Raw genomic sequence first — 15,321 nt, 5'->3', positions numbered from 1 at the left:
ACATTCTTGTGATTTTACACTCCTGAAATTGAGGTATTTCTGTTAAAGATCACATCAGAGTTTTTAATTATAACACAAGGCACAGGCTGTACACCTCAGCTACAAATCCTGTACAGGACTAGAGGAAAGAGAGACAAGAGAGTAGCACCAGAATGTTGAGGCAGCTGGGTCAAAGACCATGTCAGGATCCTGAAAAATCATAGAAAGACTCTAAAGAGGCTGACAGATATATTCTCCAACAGCAGTAAAAACGCTGTGACTGTGGAAGCAGAGACTGGTTTGAAGAGCAGCACATTTGAAAGAATGTGAGGCGTAGCAGGCCAAAATGACTTGGCATTAAAGGCATGTCTCTGTGGTGGACTACATGGCTCTAAAGCTACAGAAATAGCACAGCTGATTCTTTAAGGAAAAAGCTCAAATGTACAGGGATGAGCATCCCTTACCTTCCTACTCGGCTCCATAGAGGAAATCAGCTTCTCAATTAATTTTACAGATGCTCAAATAATTAATACTGAGATACTGGCCCTGAGATGGATAATGCAACCTCTCTGTTACTTGTCTTAGGAATAGCAGCAAAACACTTCCTTCTCCTTAAAAAACTACTACTTTAAAGTCTCTCTTTTCATCCTGTATAATAGGGATTGGAAAGGTTGGAGGTAGATGACATGAAGTGAAATAAATCAGTGAATAATTACTACCCTACATGGAAAAAGCAGCCAGCAGTACTCCTAAAGGAGCGAGACAGACAGACAGAGGTAACATGCTGTTGTAATCCTGTCACAGCAATCCAACTCCTTAAACTGTTTCTTTCAGCTGAGAAAAAGATGCTGCATCAATGACTTTGCAGATTAAAAGAAAAAAAAGTCATCAGAAAAAAGCAGAAACAGACTAGACAAAAAAAGAGGCAAATGCAGTAATTCAATCAAAAAATTCACAAGCAAGCATTTGACAAAATTGAATGATGCTTGAAAGCATAATCTCTAACAAAAGAGGAAGGTGAGAAGCAGATTAAAGTTTACTCCTTTTTATTCCAAACTCTGATTCGTCCATTATATAATTATTATAACAAAACATTTTCTTTTTCCCTAAATAGAAAGTTTGTTCAGTGTTTCACTGTCTAAAACCTGTGGGATCCCAACCCTTGTTCATCCACCAATCATTTCTGAAGTTATGAAAGAAGTCCCTTTCTCCACTGCACATTGCAGAACCTTCACCAGTCTATCACATACATGACGTGGATATACCTGTGCACAGCTTATGTGACACGAAACACATTAATTTTACTGCAATACATATAGCAGGACAACTATATTTGTAGACATACTAAATTTATTATTTTAGAATTTGGGGAAAACAACCCTCTTATTTTACAGTTATGAATTTTGTGAGTACCTCTAAACTGAAAGTCAGTGGAACAAAATCCCTCATCCAGAGGTACAGAAGGTATAAGGACATTCTGTTCTTATTGATCTGGGAACTGCTGGTCTCTTCTAATCAAAATGTCTGTCTTACCTTGTTACTTCCAAACCATTAGTGCAGTCTAAAAGAAATATGTAAGTACAGCGGCTTTTAATTGCTTTGTATAAATCCAGAATGAGAAGTTCACAGGAGATATTTCCATCTGATTTGTACCTTGGCCATGACGCTTTTTTTTCATTATTGTGCAGCTAGCAACCCAGGAAAGACTAGAACTATTAATAATCATTTGATCCTGTGCATGCACAGCATAATCAGCCCAGTAACAACAGCCCAACTCAGAAAAGAAATGTAATTTGCAATGCAGTCCTCTAAAGGGCCATGGTATGCTAAATGATTTGTTATTAATAAGAGTTGTAAACAAGAACTGCTCAAAAATAGGTACAAATAAATTTTAACAAAGCCATACCTTTTCACATGACAATATTGTCACTATCTATAAGAGCCATTCAGAGCTTCATGGCCGTCGCTTACATTTGGACTTTTTCACTCCTTTATAAGCAACAATGTATGTGACAATATATGTGACAGTGATGACAAACTTACTATTCAATTACACATTATTGGGCAAATATTTTCACATCATAAAATTTTAAGGACATATTTCCCCTTTTTTCAGATCTCTAAGGTGTTCTAAATATTCTGCAACCCTGTACTCTTTAAATTATTTGAGCAATATAAACAGCAGTGTGGAATGTAGTGGTTTAAGTTTTTTAATTTTGTGTACTAGGCCGGTATGTGGTTTATCCTAGAGAATTTTTTTAAATATATAAGGAATGTTGGAGCTATAGTGCATAAAAAACTAACATAATGTTGAATTACATTACTGCTGCAGGTTTACTTCTGAAAGTGGTTACCTTCAGAAACAGTAATTATACTTTTAGTTATCCTTTTCTCATGTGTCTACTATATATTACATACCACAAAGCAAATTTTTTTTAATTGAGATATGTGAGATGGAAGAACAATGGATCATTATGAAAAGTACAGATCTCTTTACAAAGCTACTCAAGAATGATGTCTTTTATCTGCTTTATTAATTACTATTCCATTTTCTTTTTTGTTTGTTCATTCTTGTCTCACTGTGGAAACTAGAAATTGAAACTGGTTGCATTGAAACCACTAGAGAAAGCTGTCAGTGATTTAGTGGGCACAAGACTGTGTTCTAAAGCCTCTGGAGACAGCTGAAGGCAATCTGGCAGAATTCAGATGTACTAAAAACCTAATCTAGAACGCTGATGATGTGGAGTCCATTGCTGTCTTCTTTCTTTCCCAACAACAATTTTACACCTTTTATAAATGGTGTATAGCCTTTCAAATATGGTGCACCACACAAGAAAATTTTCTTACAAATACACAGGACTTCTTAGCTACGCTTTTTGCCATGCCAAGGCAACGAACAAAATTAACTTCCTGGAAGTAGTGATCAATTTAGACATTAAGTAATTCTAGACTGCTACTTTTCCTCAGAAAAATCTCACTTTTCACCAAACAGGAACATGTGGTATGCTTAACAAAAATATTGTATTTATAGTAGAAATTGAAAGCAGCCAATAATCATTTTTAAAATTTAATCTCAGTCTTGAGCTAAAACTTGCAAGTTGTTTATTATCTTGATCAATGTTTAGAAATACACATTCTCTAGATTAAAAATTATCAATGTTAATTTGTTTTACATGATTAATTTCTGCAGAATAGTGATATTTCTGAGAATTAAGGCCAAAAAAATAAATAAAGTAATATAATTAAAATATCACTGTTATGAATCTGGAATCCATACAAATGTATTTACCAATATTTATAACTCTAATATATTTACTATTATAATAATTCCCCAAGTTGCCATCAGTCATTACAAAACTAAGCATAATTTTCCTGCATTAAACTTTGAGCGTGACACAAGAGGCAGAACACAAATGAAGCACAACTTCCCCTTTGGCCAGAATGTCAGAGAAGGTCTCATTTGAGACTCTGGATATATGGGCTTGCAAAATGACTATATGGAGTTACAAAATATAAAAACATAAAGTTGTGTCTAGATTTCTTTTTTTCCTCCGGAGTGTCAACCTTTCCGGGAAAGTAAAATCAAGGAACAGACTCCACAGGGAATAGATTATGGTGAGCAAGCCAGGCATGCTTCTGTTGAAAGAAATGGCATCAAAAAATAACTTTTGCATGTGGATTCCTTAATCTTCTGGCCCATAAAGGTTTCCTTCTTGTGGCAGCTGGGAGCTAGCCAAGGACATATTTGTGAGTCTGCACAGAGTTTTGCTAGTCCAGACATTGCTGTTTCTAGTCTCTAGTCTCTTTCTTTACTTTTCTCTAAAAAGTAGAGACTTAATATATTATTTTACGGAAAAAAATGTAACCTGATGCAGTGCACCACATAACTGGATGAGAAGCCATTCATAAGATAATAAGAAGTTATGCTCAAGTATGTGAGATCAATAAGCAGTAATGATAAAGGCAGAAAGTATTTGTGTTGAGGTTAATGGCCCATCATAGAAGTGTCCCAGTGCTACATCCAGATCTCTTAAATCCAGCATGTCATTAACATTTAAGCACGTGACCTGTGGTTTCGTCACTATTACAAATACATGTTTGTTTTCGAAGAGACCGTCATTAGGATTTTTCCACTCCTATTCATGCAAAGTGTGCCTTCATTCAGCATTAAACCAACATGTTCTAATTTATATCCAATTATTTTCTTATCAAGCTACTCCAAAAATAGCAACCGCGAATAACTCTTTAGAAAGTAATTTTAGAGGATTGAGTGCCAACCAAATCCAATTTTGACATTTTTAAGTGAATTCAGTGCTAAGCCTAAATTTATGGAACTATTTGATTAAGTCCTCCATTTATTCTCGAGACAGATACAGTACTGATAAAAACTTGTAAGCTCTCCATAAATTTTTCTTCTTTCATTTTACATCAGGACAACCTCCAGATCTCTTCTTTGCCAACATAAATCCAAAGATAATCTAAAATGGCATCAACTTCCTTTTCAAGTGTACACAAGGCCTAAGATAGCAATTTTTCCCATTTCTTAATTTGTGCACATTTGAATTAAGACAAACTGGGATCAACAGTGAAGCACTACTTGAATTGAAGCAAACCGATTTTTTTCTATCACATGTCCTTTTACTATCCTATAAGAACCTCTGAAATATCTTTATTTTAGATGGAGGGAACAACAAATGAAGATCCTATTTCGTGTTACAGACAACACTCCTTCACTTCCCTTGTGGCTCCCTTAATTAATATTAACACTAAAAACTAAATAAGGAACTGATTTAGTATTCATGAGTACTTCACATACTGATAATCCAGTACTCGCATGCTCTTACCTTGCAATATCCAAATGGAAGGATTATGAGGCTCCACTAACTTTCTTCAAACGACATATTCATTAAGAAAAAAAAGTTCAATTACCTATTCAGCAAAGAGCAGCACTGATATAGATCAAAAGAGAGGTAACATTTTAAGGTAGTTACTGTGGTCATTCACTTTTGAATTTTCTACTGACTGTCCATAAAAATGTGACATAATATTCAACTCCCCTAGCACACCCAGCTCTCCTAGTGATTACACAAGCAGAATCTCACAGAGAGCAGGACTGGATTTAAATAGTGATGAACAGGCAGGTCCTCTGATTACTCAATAAGTAATCCTCAAAATTAACAGAAGAGGCAACATCACACCTAGCTTTGTTATGAGCCTGCTAATGGGCTTCACAGAGATCACTACACAGCAATGAAATGGAAATAACACAACTGATTTAAGCCATGTTTGAACAGGAGCACAAGGTCCTGGTGCTGTCCAGTACACTGATGGCCTTTCTTCTGACAGCACCAGCAGGCCATTGTGAAAACTAAAATTTCCCTATAATAATTAGAATCAGCTGCGTATTGGCAAGGTGAAAATGTCCTCAGGTATGCAACATTTTCTTTAATAAGCTTAAATTAATCAACAAACACACTGTGCATGTGTAAACAAGACAGTCAAAGGAAAGCATCACTGTAATAGTGTGATCACTATAATCACCGCAGTACTAAAAGTTATGTAGAAATGCTTTGCATATTTCAAACCTGTTGTGCCCTGTGGCAAAATCATTCTGGTTTTTAAAAGAGAAATTTATTAAAATTGATACACTCTCCTTGAAACAACTAAACTCAATCTTCTCAAGCATTAATTAAGGCCTACTGTCATTCACTTTTTCTCAAGCTAGATTTATAATATTTACCAACTACTCAAAGTCTAAACAACACTGTCATTGCAAGTATGCTGTGAAGTTATCAAATCTTTACACCATTGTTGTATTCCCTTTTTTTCTGCTAATGTAGACACTAATGAAGGAAAAGAAGGAAGAATTATAATATAGCCAAAAAAAGAGAATGAGTGCATTCAAATGGCACTTTTTTTTCACATTTTAGTGCACTCATTAGACTTAGGATGCATGGTCAGACTAGCGATACCAGCAAACCTTTTTTAATTGCACATTCTATTTGCCCCTGTTCCATGCATTCAACCTGCAGAGAAGAAAGACATTTAAAGATTACCAAGGCAAGTTTGTAATGAAGCGGATGCCTCTTTGTCTGTCCTTGCGCCAACAGCAGCAGAAGGGATACTAATTAGAGGGTGAATTATTAGCTTCCCATGGTGCACTGCAGGGGCATTAAAAATGAGTGTAGTTTGTTGCTTTCCTTTTAGACGGTTAGTACTGGTTTAATATATTCTTGTTTCTAGGTGAGCAGCAGGGGACAGTTTTTATTATTATAATTGTTGCATAATTACTGGCCTAAGGTTGCCTATTGTTAAATAAAAATGCTGAGATACTAATGTTTTATTGAACAGTACAAGTAGATAAAATTGTAATATATTTCCCTGAACAGTATAAGCTTGTTATCTGGCAGCTTGGTGACAACTCTAAGTTGTCTTGTGGACAAAGACTCTTATTTTTTGTAAAGACTAAATATAAAATGGGATTTTCTAAAACTTGAATTCATTCAAGTTAAAAAAAGAAATTTTATTTTCATTTATTCCAAAGAGAGTACCTAAGTCCGCGCAACATAACCTGACCAGATTTTACCTGATGAGGATTTTAACTGACCTCAGAATTAACACCTGCAGTTCTCCTTTTCCTGCAGTCACAAATACACAAATATATTCCAAATTTTCTGCCCATATTTTGCTTTTGTGATAATCCAAAACCGATTAACAATGTAAGAAATTAAATACAACAATAACTAAAGTAAAAATAAAGAAAATTAAGAAACATTCAATATAAACACAAATAAGAAATTTATAATATTTTCCTTGGTCCGCCTTAGCAGAAGAGCTGTCTGAATTTGTAGCACAAAGGTGTTCATACTTCATCTCAATTTCCTGTTGTGGTTCCTGCATGTCAGTAGGTAACAGGCTATTTTGATGTCCCATGGTTTATCCAGGTGGAGCTCTATCTGCCAAGCCACCTGCTCTGCATCAAAACTTCCTTGAGAGAAGAATTCTGAATGCAAAAGATCAGCTCCTGTCACTTTTGTCCATGTCACATTTACACAGACTTCTCTCTGAATTTTGCAAATTCGAAGTGTAAGTCTCCACACAACCACCCTAAATAAACAAAATGCTATTTGAACCTCATCTGGTTCTTTCTACAAAGGAGAAGCAAAAGGACATAACAGAAAGACAATTATTTGTAATACCATTGAAAAAGGAATTATTTCATGAAATTTTGCCAAAATCCACTTAAAAAGTTTCTTGGCATTGCACCAAACTAATAAATTACCAGCAAATATTGCACTTCTGATTTTTTTAATGGCAGAACCTCTTCATTTTTCTTACTTTCAGGAAAGTAAAACAACAAAGAAATAGTTAAAACTGAAGAAAAATTAGAGGACAGAAACTAATTAGCTGTCTTAAAGAAGTCTTTAAATGGTCTATGGTTTTTTTTACTGTTGAGCCCTCTAAACTGAAAGATCTGGAAACACCATCCTGTCGCCTTAGAAGCCATTCTTCCTCTTGAGACCTTCAGTTTCCTAAGTTGCATCCCTGAAACCCTTAGTTCCACTAGCACATTTGAGATGCTATGATTATGAAGAACATTTTGGGAAAAAAAGCAAATGCTTTAAAAAATTTACTAAACGAGTTGGGGGGGGGGGAGGGGCGTGTCTCTACATCACAACTAAATAAAGAATCTAAAATTCTTTAGGAGAAGTACTTGTAGGTCCTCTGGTATATCCAAATACACATTTGGTTATTGGTTTCAGGGAAGAAATACTGAAGTATTGTTATATTATGAAAGAGAAGAGGATTGCATTGTCCATCCACAGCTGGTGGAATATTGCACACAATAGCCACCTTCCCCTACTCAAATTGTCAGTATCCTTATTTAACTTTTTCCACCTTGACCTAGAAAATACCTGTCATTTGCTATTTCTGTAATGAAATGCTGATCTATGCAGCACTATCCAGCACTTTCCCTGCAAGGTTCTGCTGGCTGCCAATCTCCGGAAACCCCTCAGTGGTGTTGAACAATAAGAGATCACTGACCTTTCCTTCCTCTCCAATGAAAGAACTATTTAAAAGCTAAGGCAACTGTGGAGATAACACAGGTAAGGAACTGATGGCCATCAGTGGAGTCTTATGCTATTGTGATTAAAGTTTTATTACTGCAATATTTATATTGCACAAGCACCTCAAAGCAAAGACAAAAGAAATGGCTGTGTGGGTTTGTAAACTTCACCTCAGACAATAACCTGGTATTTCTATCTAGCCTAGCTTTGCATTTCTGATGTGGAACTTCACTATCAGAAAATCTCATCATTTCCCACCAAAACCTTGGTGCAACTTATTGGTGCTGCATTTTATATTTTAAAAATATTTTCCAGAAAATGCAGGAGGAAATTTATACCATTTCTTTCATTTTAGGAATTCACATTATTCAGTATTCCTATCAACAAATTATTTATTTTTTTCTTCCTACTTGTACTAATCTCATTCCTTTTTCTGGCTTCAAATTTAGTTTTGTCTTCTTTTTCTGGGGTCAATAACCCCGTGGAAAAATGTAAAAATCCTCAGTTATTGTGTTTATGTAGTTCTGTGAACCTTTCCCTAAACAAAACAAATAGAAAAAAATTCCTTGGCCTAGCTCCATGAATTCAGGTATCAAAGCATTAAAATTGACTGATCATTTAAAAGAATGTGCTAATTTCAGTCACCTCTTCAGAGTCCATTCCAATAAATAGATTTTAAGCACATGCCTAGACTGAGTTAGAAAGAGATACACTACTGAATAGCAATAATTGTTTTCATTTCAAGCTTAGGAGTGCAAAAAAAATATATTAAGGCTCTATAAGTATTTTATATTCAGAAACCAATTACACAAGAGCTAGACTCTGAGTGGGATTGTATAGTTGCACAAAGACACAAAGGAAGGAAGCAAACACCTCTGGAAAGAACTTGGTATCTTTGCACTAACAGGCAACACTGATATTTTCACTGCAAGGGAGGCCCAGCTAGTGAGGAGTGTCTCTGCTGGCCAGGCAGACACTTCACAGAAGGCGGGATTTGATGTGAACCAGTTGAAGATTTTACAACCCTAATTCCAAACCCAAAGAAGATGCTCAAACAAACTGGGACTCTTCATCCCAACTTGTGACAAATGTCAGTCTGGCCTGTTCACCTATTTAAATTATTTATACAGCCACATAACAGAATATCAGAACTATTCACAGTGTGTAACACACCTTTAAGTGGTATTTTTAATCAATGAGATTAAGAGGCACACAACTGCTATTGGCTTTGACTCTGAACTAGGTGACAAATGTGGGGTTTTATCCTGTTTCCAACCCTACTAGTTACAAATCTAGCCTGAAGACCCCAGAACTGTCACAGAGTTCATTCACAAAGATTCAGCTGAGGGACATGAACCAATCTGCCCAAGTATATCGAGTATTATCAATTGAAGTAAAACCCAGTTAAAATTTTAATTTCTTTTTGCTTTTTCTGTTAAAATTTATCAAGAGTGTGTTAAGAGGCAATACAATGTTTGTCCAGAATGACTGCAGCAAGCCTCCCAATTGAAATGTTTTTATTCCCTGGAACCAACAAATATTTCTCTCAATAGTAAATCAAGCAGCACCATAAAGAGCCATGCTAGTCTCTTGCATTGACATAGTTATTAAGTATTTGCATCATAGGCCACTTTTTATAAGAATAATAACAGCTGTGTTTGTGATCATGAATCCTACAAAAGGAGAGACCAATCTTTGTCTCAGCAAGACCAGATAGGATTGAGCGGCACCTTAAAGGTCTAATTGTGTAAGCCTCACTGGATCTGCTTTCATCATATTATTTAAAAGAGAAGGGATTGCCCAAAGCAAGGGTAATCAAGACCTAAAGAGTGACTGCTTAAGCAGAATGACAGATGAATACAGTCACTGTAAAAAAAGAGAACACAGCACTAAGGAAAAGATCATTTAAGATAGGAAAGCAGAGAAAACGCCTTCAAATGCTTTCTTTTTACAATTCTATGATTACTAGAGAGAATTTTTGGCCGAAATATGAGTGTCCATTAAGCTGAAGTTTGAGATGGTGAGGAAGGAGAATCAAAACTTAGTATTATGAGAATAGATTCCATTCCCTGAGCTGGATTGGTCCTGGTTTCAGCCTCTTTACAAAATAGGGAAAAGATACCGTATGGTTAGATGCACACCATGGTGGGTAAATATTTTGAACCTCTTTTCTAAACATGCATATGGTGAAAACTTTTCCAAAAAAATATAGAAACTATATCATTATATGTAGGGACTTTAAGTGATGGAAATAAGATTTTTTTTAGAAGTGGAATGTAAGATAAGTTGGAACAACTTCCAAGGAAACAAATAGAGTTACCATAACGTAAAAGGTGGTTGTTCTGCAACAGGAGAAGGAGGCAGACAGGGGAAGTAGGAGAGAGAGAGAAAGGGATGCTGAAGGGAATGAAAGGGAAGAAAGGATTTCAAAGAGAAAGAGAAAAAGAGAAAGAGAGAAAAAGAGAGAGAAAGAGAAAGAGAAAGAGAAAGAGAAAGAGAAAGAGAAAGAGAAAGAGAAAGAGAAAGAGAAGAGGAGAATGTCAAAAAGAAGGTGTAAGTAGAGAAGACGGGGGGAAAGACGGTCAGAAAAAAGGAAAGAAAATAACAGTAGACAGGATAAAGAAGAAGAAGAAGAAGAAGAAAAGTGGGGGGGGGGAAGGTGAGAGAGGAAGAAACCGGAGAAGAGAGGGAATGGAAGGGGAAGGTCAGGCAGATTCTCCAAAAATTCTGCTCTTATGTCATGCCATACTACTTAGTGCTGAATAAATGCACCATTAAAAATGTTTGGGGTTTACATTAGGAAGACCTACACATTCTATCTAATATGCATTAGTCTCTTTTTTCTATTGTCCATATTTTCCATCAGTACAAAGCAAACCTAAAAAGTAAGAAATTCATGTACTCCAGCCATCAGGATATCTATATCTAGCTGTACATCTATATCTAGCTGTACATCTATATTCTGGTAAATGTATTATGGTTAGTTCTAGACTTTGATCTACTGCACATACCTCATTCAGATGGAGGGCTACTGTTGTTTGAAATCTTTCCATCTCACAGTAGATGCAGAAATGTAAAATTCTAATATATTGATTCTACTACACTCAATGTCAGCAAATTCAAATCTCAGCATGATTGGCCAGGATACTCTGTAAAATAAAGGCAACATCTCAGCAGTTCCAGTGACGTCTCTAAGATTTACTGTCAGACTGGAATGCATGCCAGTGTCAGCAAAGACTCATCCTCAGCTATTCTAAAGGGTGTGAATCTGTATTCAAAAAATACCATACAGAAATTCATGCATTTAGGACAAACCATGTGTTACTGGTATGACCCCAGTACTGAACTACTGTCTGAAGTTTAAACATCATGGTAGTGGTGCCAAATGTGCCTATGACAATTCAAAGAACATAGTGATAAATCACCGCAGACAAAGCTGTAGTAGTAGGCATTACAACAGACCAATAGAATTTTAAAGGATAAAAAAATCCACCCCTCCAAAATAAATAATGCAGCAAGTGATTTGTTGAGGTTTTTAAATTTTCCTTGTAATTTAACTCTTATTGAAGCCTCTAAAACAGTGAACAAAAACATTCTGCAATGCTTTTATTCATCCACCTGCTCCCATTTTCATAAAGAATTGTTCATCTTAGCCCACAACCCTGTCATTTCATAATGACACAGAAACATGGCTATGGGCCTTGTTGTCATTTGCAGGAGCTCATGCTGCTGCAGGAATATCAAGGGTTTGGAAAGTGCATGAGGAGTAAACCTGAAAGTCCTCATGGAACCTTTGTTCAGTGTCTCACATAGGTGTTGGAACTGAACACTCTCTGGCAGCTCCATATACCTGAATGAGAGCAACTGTGTGAGCTGGATACATCATATGTGGTAGAAAACAGGGAATATAAAGTCAGCCTAAGGCCCTCAGCATGGCACCAACAAATAAAGCATGGGAACAGAACCTTTGCAGGTTCTGCAGCACTTCACTGACCACTGCAGTCTATCCAGCATGAAAGTTAATCATGCTAATCATAACTTTAAGTCCCATTAGAGAGCCAGAACTGTAAAAAGTGGTCTTATTATAATTAACAGAGACTTTAAAAGTTACTTTTTGTGCTAGATCAGAAGAAAAAATGTTTATTGCAGCACCACACATTTATCTAGCTACTGGCTGAATATTATAACATCAGAAAAGTTGCCAAAAGGTAAACCTCTCTTACAGTCAGAACAAATTAATTTACTACCAGTAACATAAATATTTGATTATTGATTTGGGTGTTGGCAAACAAAGACAAAAATTTACTTAGGGAAAATACCAGGCTCAACTTCATTAGCTCCCTCCAGACTCCTCTCCTGCCTGCCTTATTATCACTGTAGGGTACACTCAGACCCTTCAGGGAGGCCATGAGTGGTGCAAGCAGTCAGGGTCAGTGTACAGAGCTTTCTCCTTGCTGTTCCTGCTCCTCATTCATTTCCTATGTTCCACAGGATGCAGTCCCCTCAGTGATGAACCTGCTCTGGTATGGGCTTATCCACAGCCCACAGTCTCTGTGGGGACATTATCTACTTCAGCATGGGCTCACCCAGGAGCCACAGCTCCTTTGGGGTGTGCGTGCCCTACCAAGGAGCGTCTGTTCCTCTATCCCATTGTTTGTTCCCTCTGTTCCCTCTTCCTTCTGTTCTTCTGTCCTATCTTAAATATGTTTTCACAGATGTGCCACAAACTCCTCCAAATGGCTTGGCTTTGGCAACTGGTCTGGCACAGGGCAGCCCCTGAACTTCTTCCACTAGAACCTTGTGCTTTACACCTAATACAGAAGTTAGCAATTATTGGCCTGCTGCTGGCCTGTAAAAACCTAGAGGAAATAAGGACTTATCAGGAGGTTTCCTCTTCAGAGAGAGAGAGAACACATTTGAAAAATCAAAAGGGGGTTTTTGAATGAATTAGTTACAAATGCAAATGAAAAATAAAAGGAAAAACTTAAGGGTCTTTTTCATCAGTTCATGCCACTAATGTCCAATCCAGACGGATTTCCTTACAAACTTGGAATAGCACAAAAAGATAGTGTTGAGGTTAATTTCATTAGTATAAAAAGGTTACCACTATCTCATTCTGATTTTTGTTCTTTCCTATTTATTAAATCAATGCAGTTGTAATCCCATTTAAAGATGATGTTTTAATGTATTCAACTATGTCAAGGAGGGTTCCATTCAAAACTCCTTTAATAAAAATGGACTTCTAAAAATCATTTGGGGTGTTTAGGACACTGTTGGCCTTCTTTCTTTTCTATTTTTCTTTGCAACTCATGGATCACTAATGATGGCATTTTCACCAAGCAGCCGTGACATGCTAAATTAATCTATACCCTTTTGGCAATTTAACAATGAGCATTAACTATTACGCTTTAGAACCAAACAGTATCATTGATACAAAACTAGGAGTTTTTCAAAGGAAGATAATTAGAAGAAGAGCAAAGAATCTTTAGTGCTGAATTTTTAAATGAAATAGATGCAAAATTAAGCATGTAAAACATGACAGATGAAGAAGCCAAAAAGACATACAATTTAGTAAAGTATAAAATGCAAACTGTTCATTCCTATTTATCAGTACAACAGGGAAATGTCAAGGAGTTTTAATGCTTAATGAGCCCATCAAGCTTAGAATGCACCAATTGTACCATTGTAGATAATCGGCTACAACATTTTTGTCTCCTCCTCTTCTTCGCCTTCAACACAGCAATACAAAAACTGAACATCTTGCCTGGACTAAATTACACCTTTTACAGTACGTGGGGTAGTTTGTGGCTGATTTTTGATGAAGGCAGTTCAGACAAGATTTCAGGAAGGATTCTTTGGTTTTCACATGGCTAACATTTGTTTTGATAGATGACAACATAGTTAATACAAGTAATGGTAGAACAATAACCAGTTCAGCTTCATTAGGATGCTGCTTCACCTTTTGTGCAATCTCACATTAAACATAAAAGGCTTTGTTAAGCTATCCATATCAGATATACATTGATATCAGATTTATAGTACAGAAAAATAAATTACTGACATTATATTAACCAATATTCTTAGAGATCTGGTTATCTGATAATTCCAAGATAATCTGTTGGGTATTTTAAACCAGTTTTCTAACATGAAGTTACGTTGTTTTAAAAAAAGTTTAAGTATATCCTTCAGAACACCCCGTCCTTGTATAAACCATGCACTGGATTCTCTCTCTGCAGAATCCAATGACAAGATCTTTTTGGTTGCATCAGCTTCCTTTGAATTATCTTCCTGTCAATAGAGGTGGAAATGCTGAAGATTATCCACTCAGGGAATATTTCACCTCCTCCCTCTAAATAATTCTGCCTCTTTAAGTCCCAGTAATTATGTTTTATTGGTATAAGACCTCGAAGATCAAAAATATCCCAATAAAAAAAATCCATGCTGAGTGATTGATACATATTACAATTGTTAAGGGGCAGCTGACACCAGCTGGCTTCATGCTTCATCCAATTTGCCCATTAAACCTGCCCTGCTGCTCTGAATGAGTTCATAGAGCTGGCTCTCTGGCAAAACCGTGGAATGCTGACAAGCCACACAATCATAACTATTCAATACACTGTGCATATTTGTATCAGCAGGGAGACAAAAGGTTGTTATTATCACTGAACAACTAAAAGGTAGAGAGCTTTACTCAGTAACATTAGCACTTGATTGCTATATAGTAACAGTGTCTTTCATATCATCCTGATTGGGAAATATTGATCCTTTCATCTCAACAGCTGTTAAGTTTTACCAGGTTGCACAATGACAAGTGCTTAAAAAAAAAAAATAAAGTAGAAGTTGGAGAGAAAATGTGGCAGGAGGGAAATGAAACACAAATATGTGTAGTTGATTAAGTGGGTGGAACTACCAGGTTTGTGTTATGTATTGATTCTCACAATTTTTTTTATTTATTTGATTGATGACAGTGGTGTTTCATGCCAACTCAAGCCACAACGATATTTTAGAGCCATGTTTGTGAGAGCTGAAGTAAATGAGAACAATTGGATCAGAAGTCCCTCAGTCACATTTCTTTGATTTAGTGAAGCAGGAGACCGTCGTTATTGTGCTCTTGCTAAAACCATCAGTAATTAAAGCTGAGTGCTTAAATCTTTAAAGTTCGTCAAACAACATGCCCGATATGCTTGTTTATTGCTAGACATGTGCTAAACCTTTAAGTCAACTAACCCAGCAAAAGCAGTCCTCTGAAGAATTGAAGAACCACAAGAAGTAT

The sequence above is a fragment of the Coloeus monedula genome, assembly GCF_965178545.1.
Source record: "Coloeus monedula genome assembly, chromosome: 13".
Classification (NCBI taxonomy): domain Eukaryota; kingdom Metazoa; phylum Chordata; class Aves; order Passeriformes; family Corvidae; genus Coloeus; species Coloeus monedula.
Note: the sequence above shows the minus strand (reverse complement) of the source record.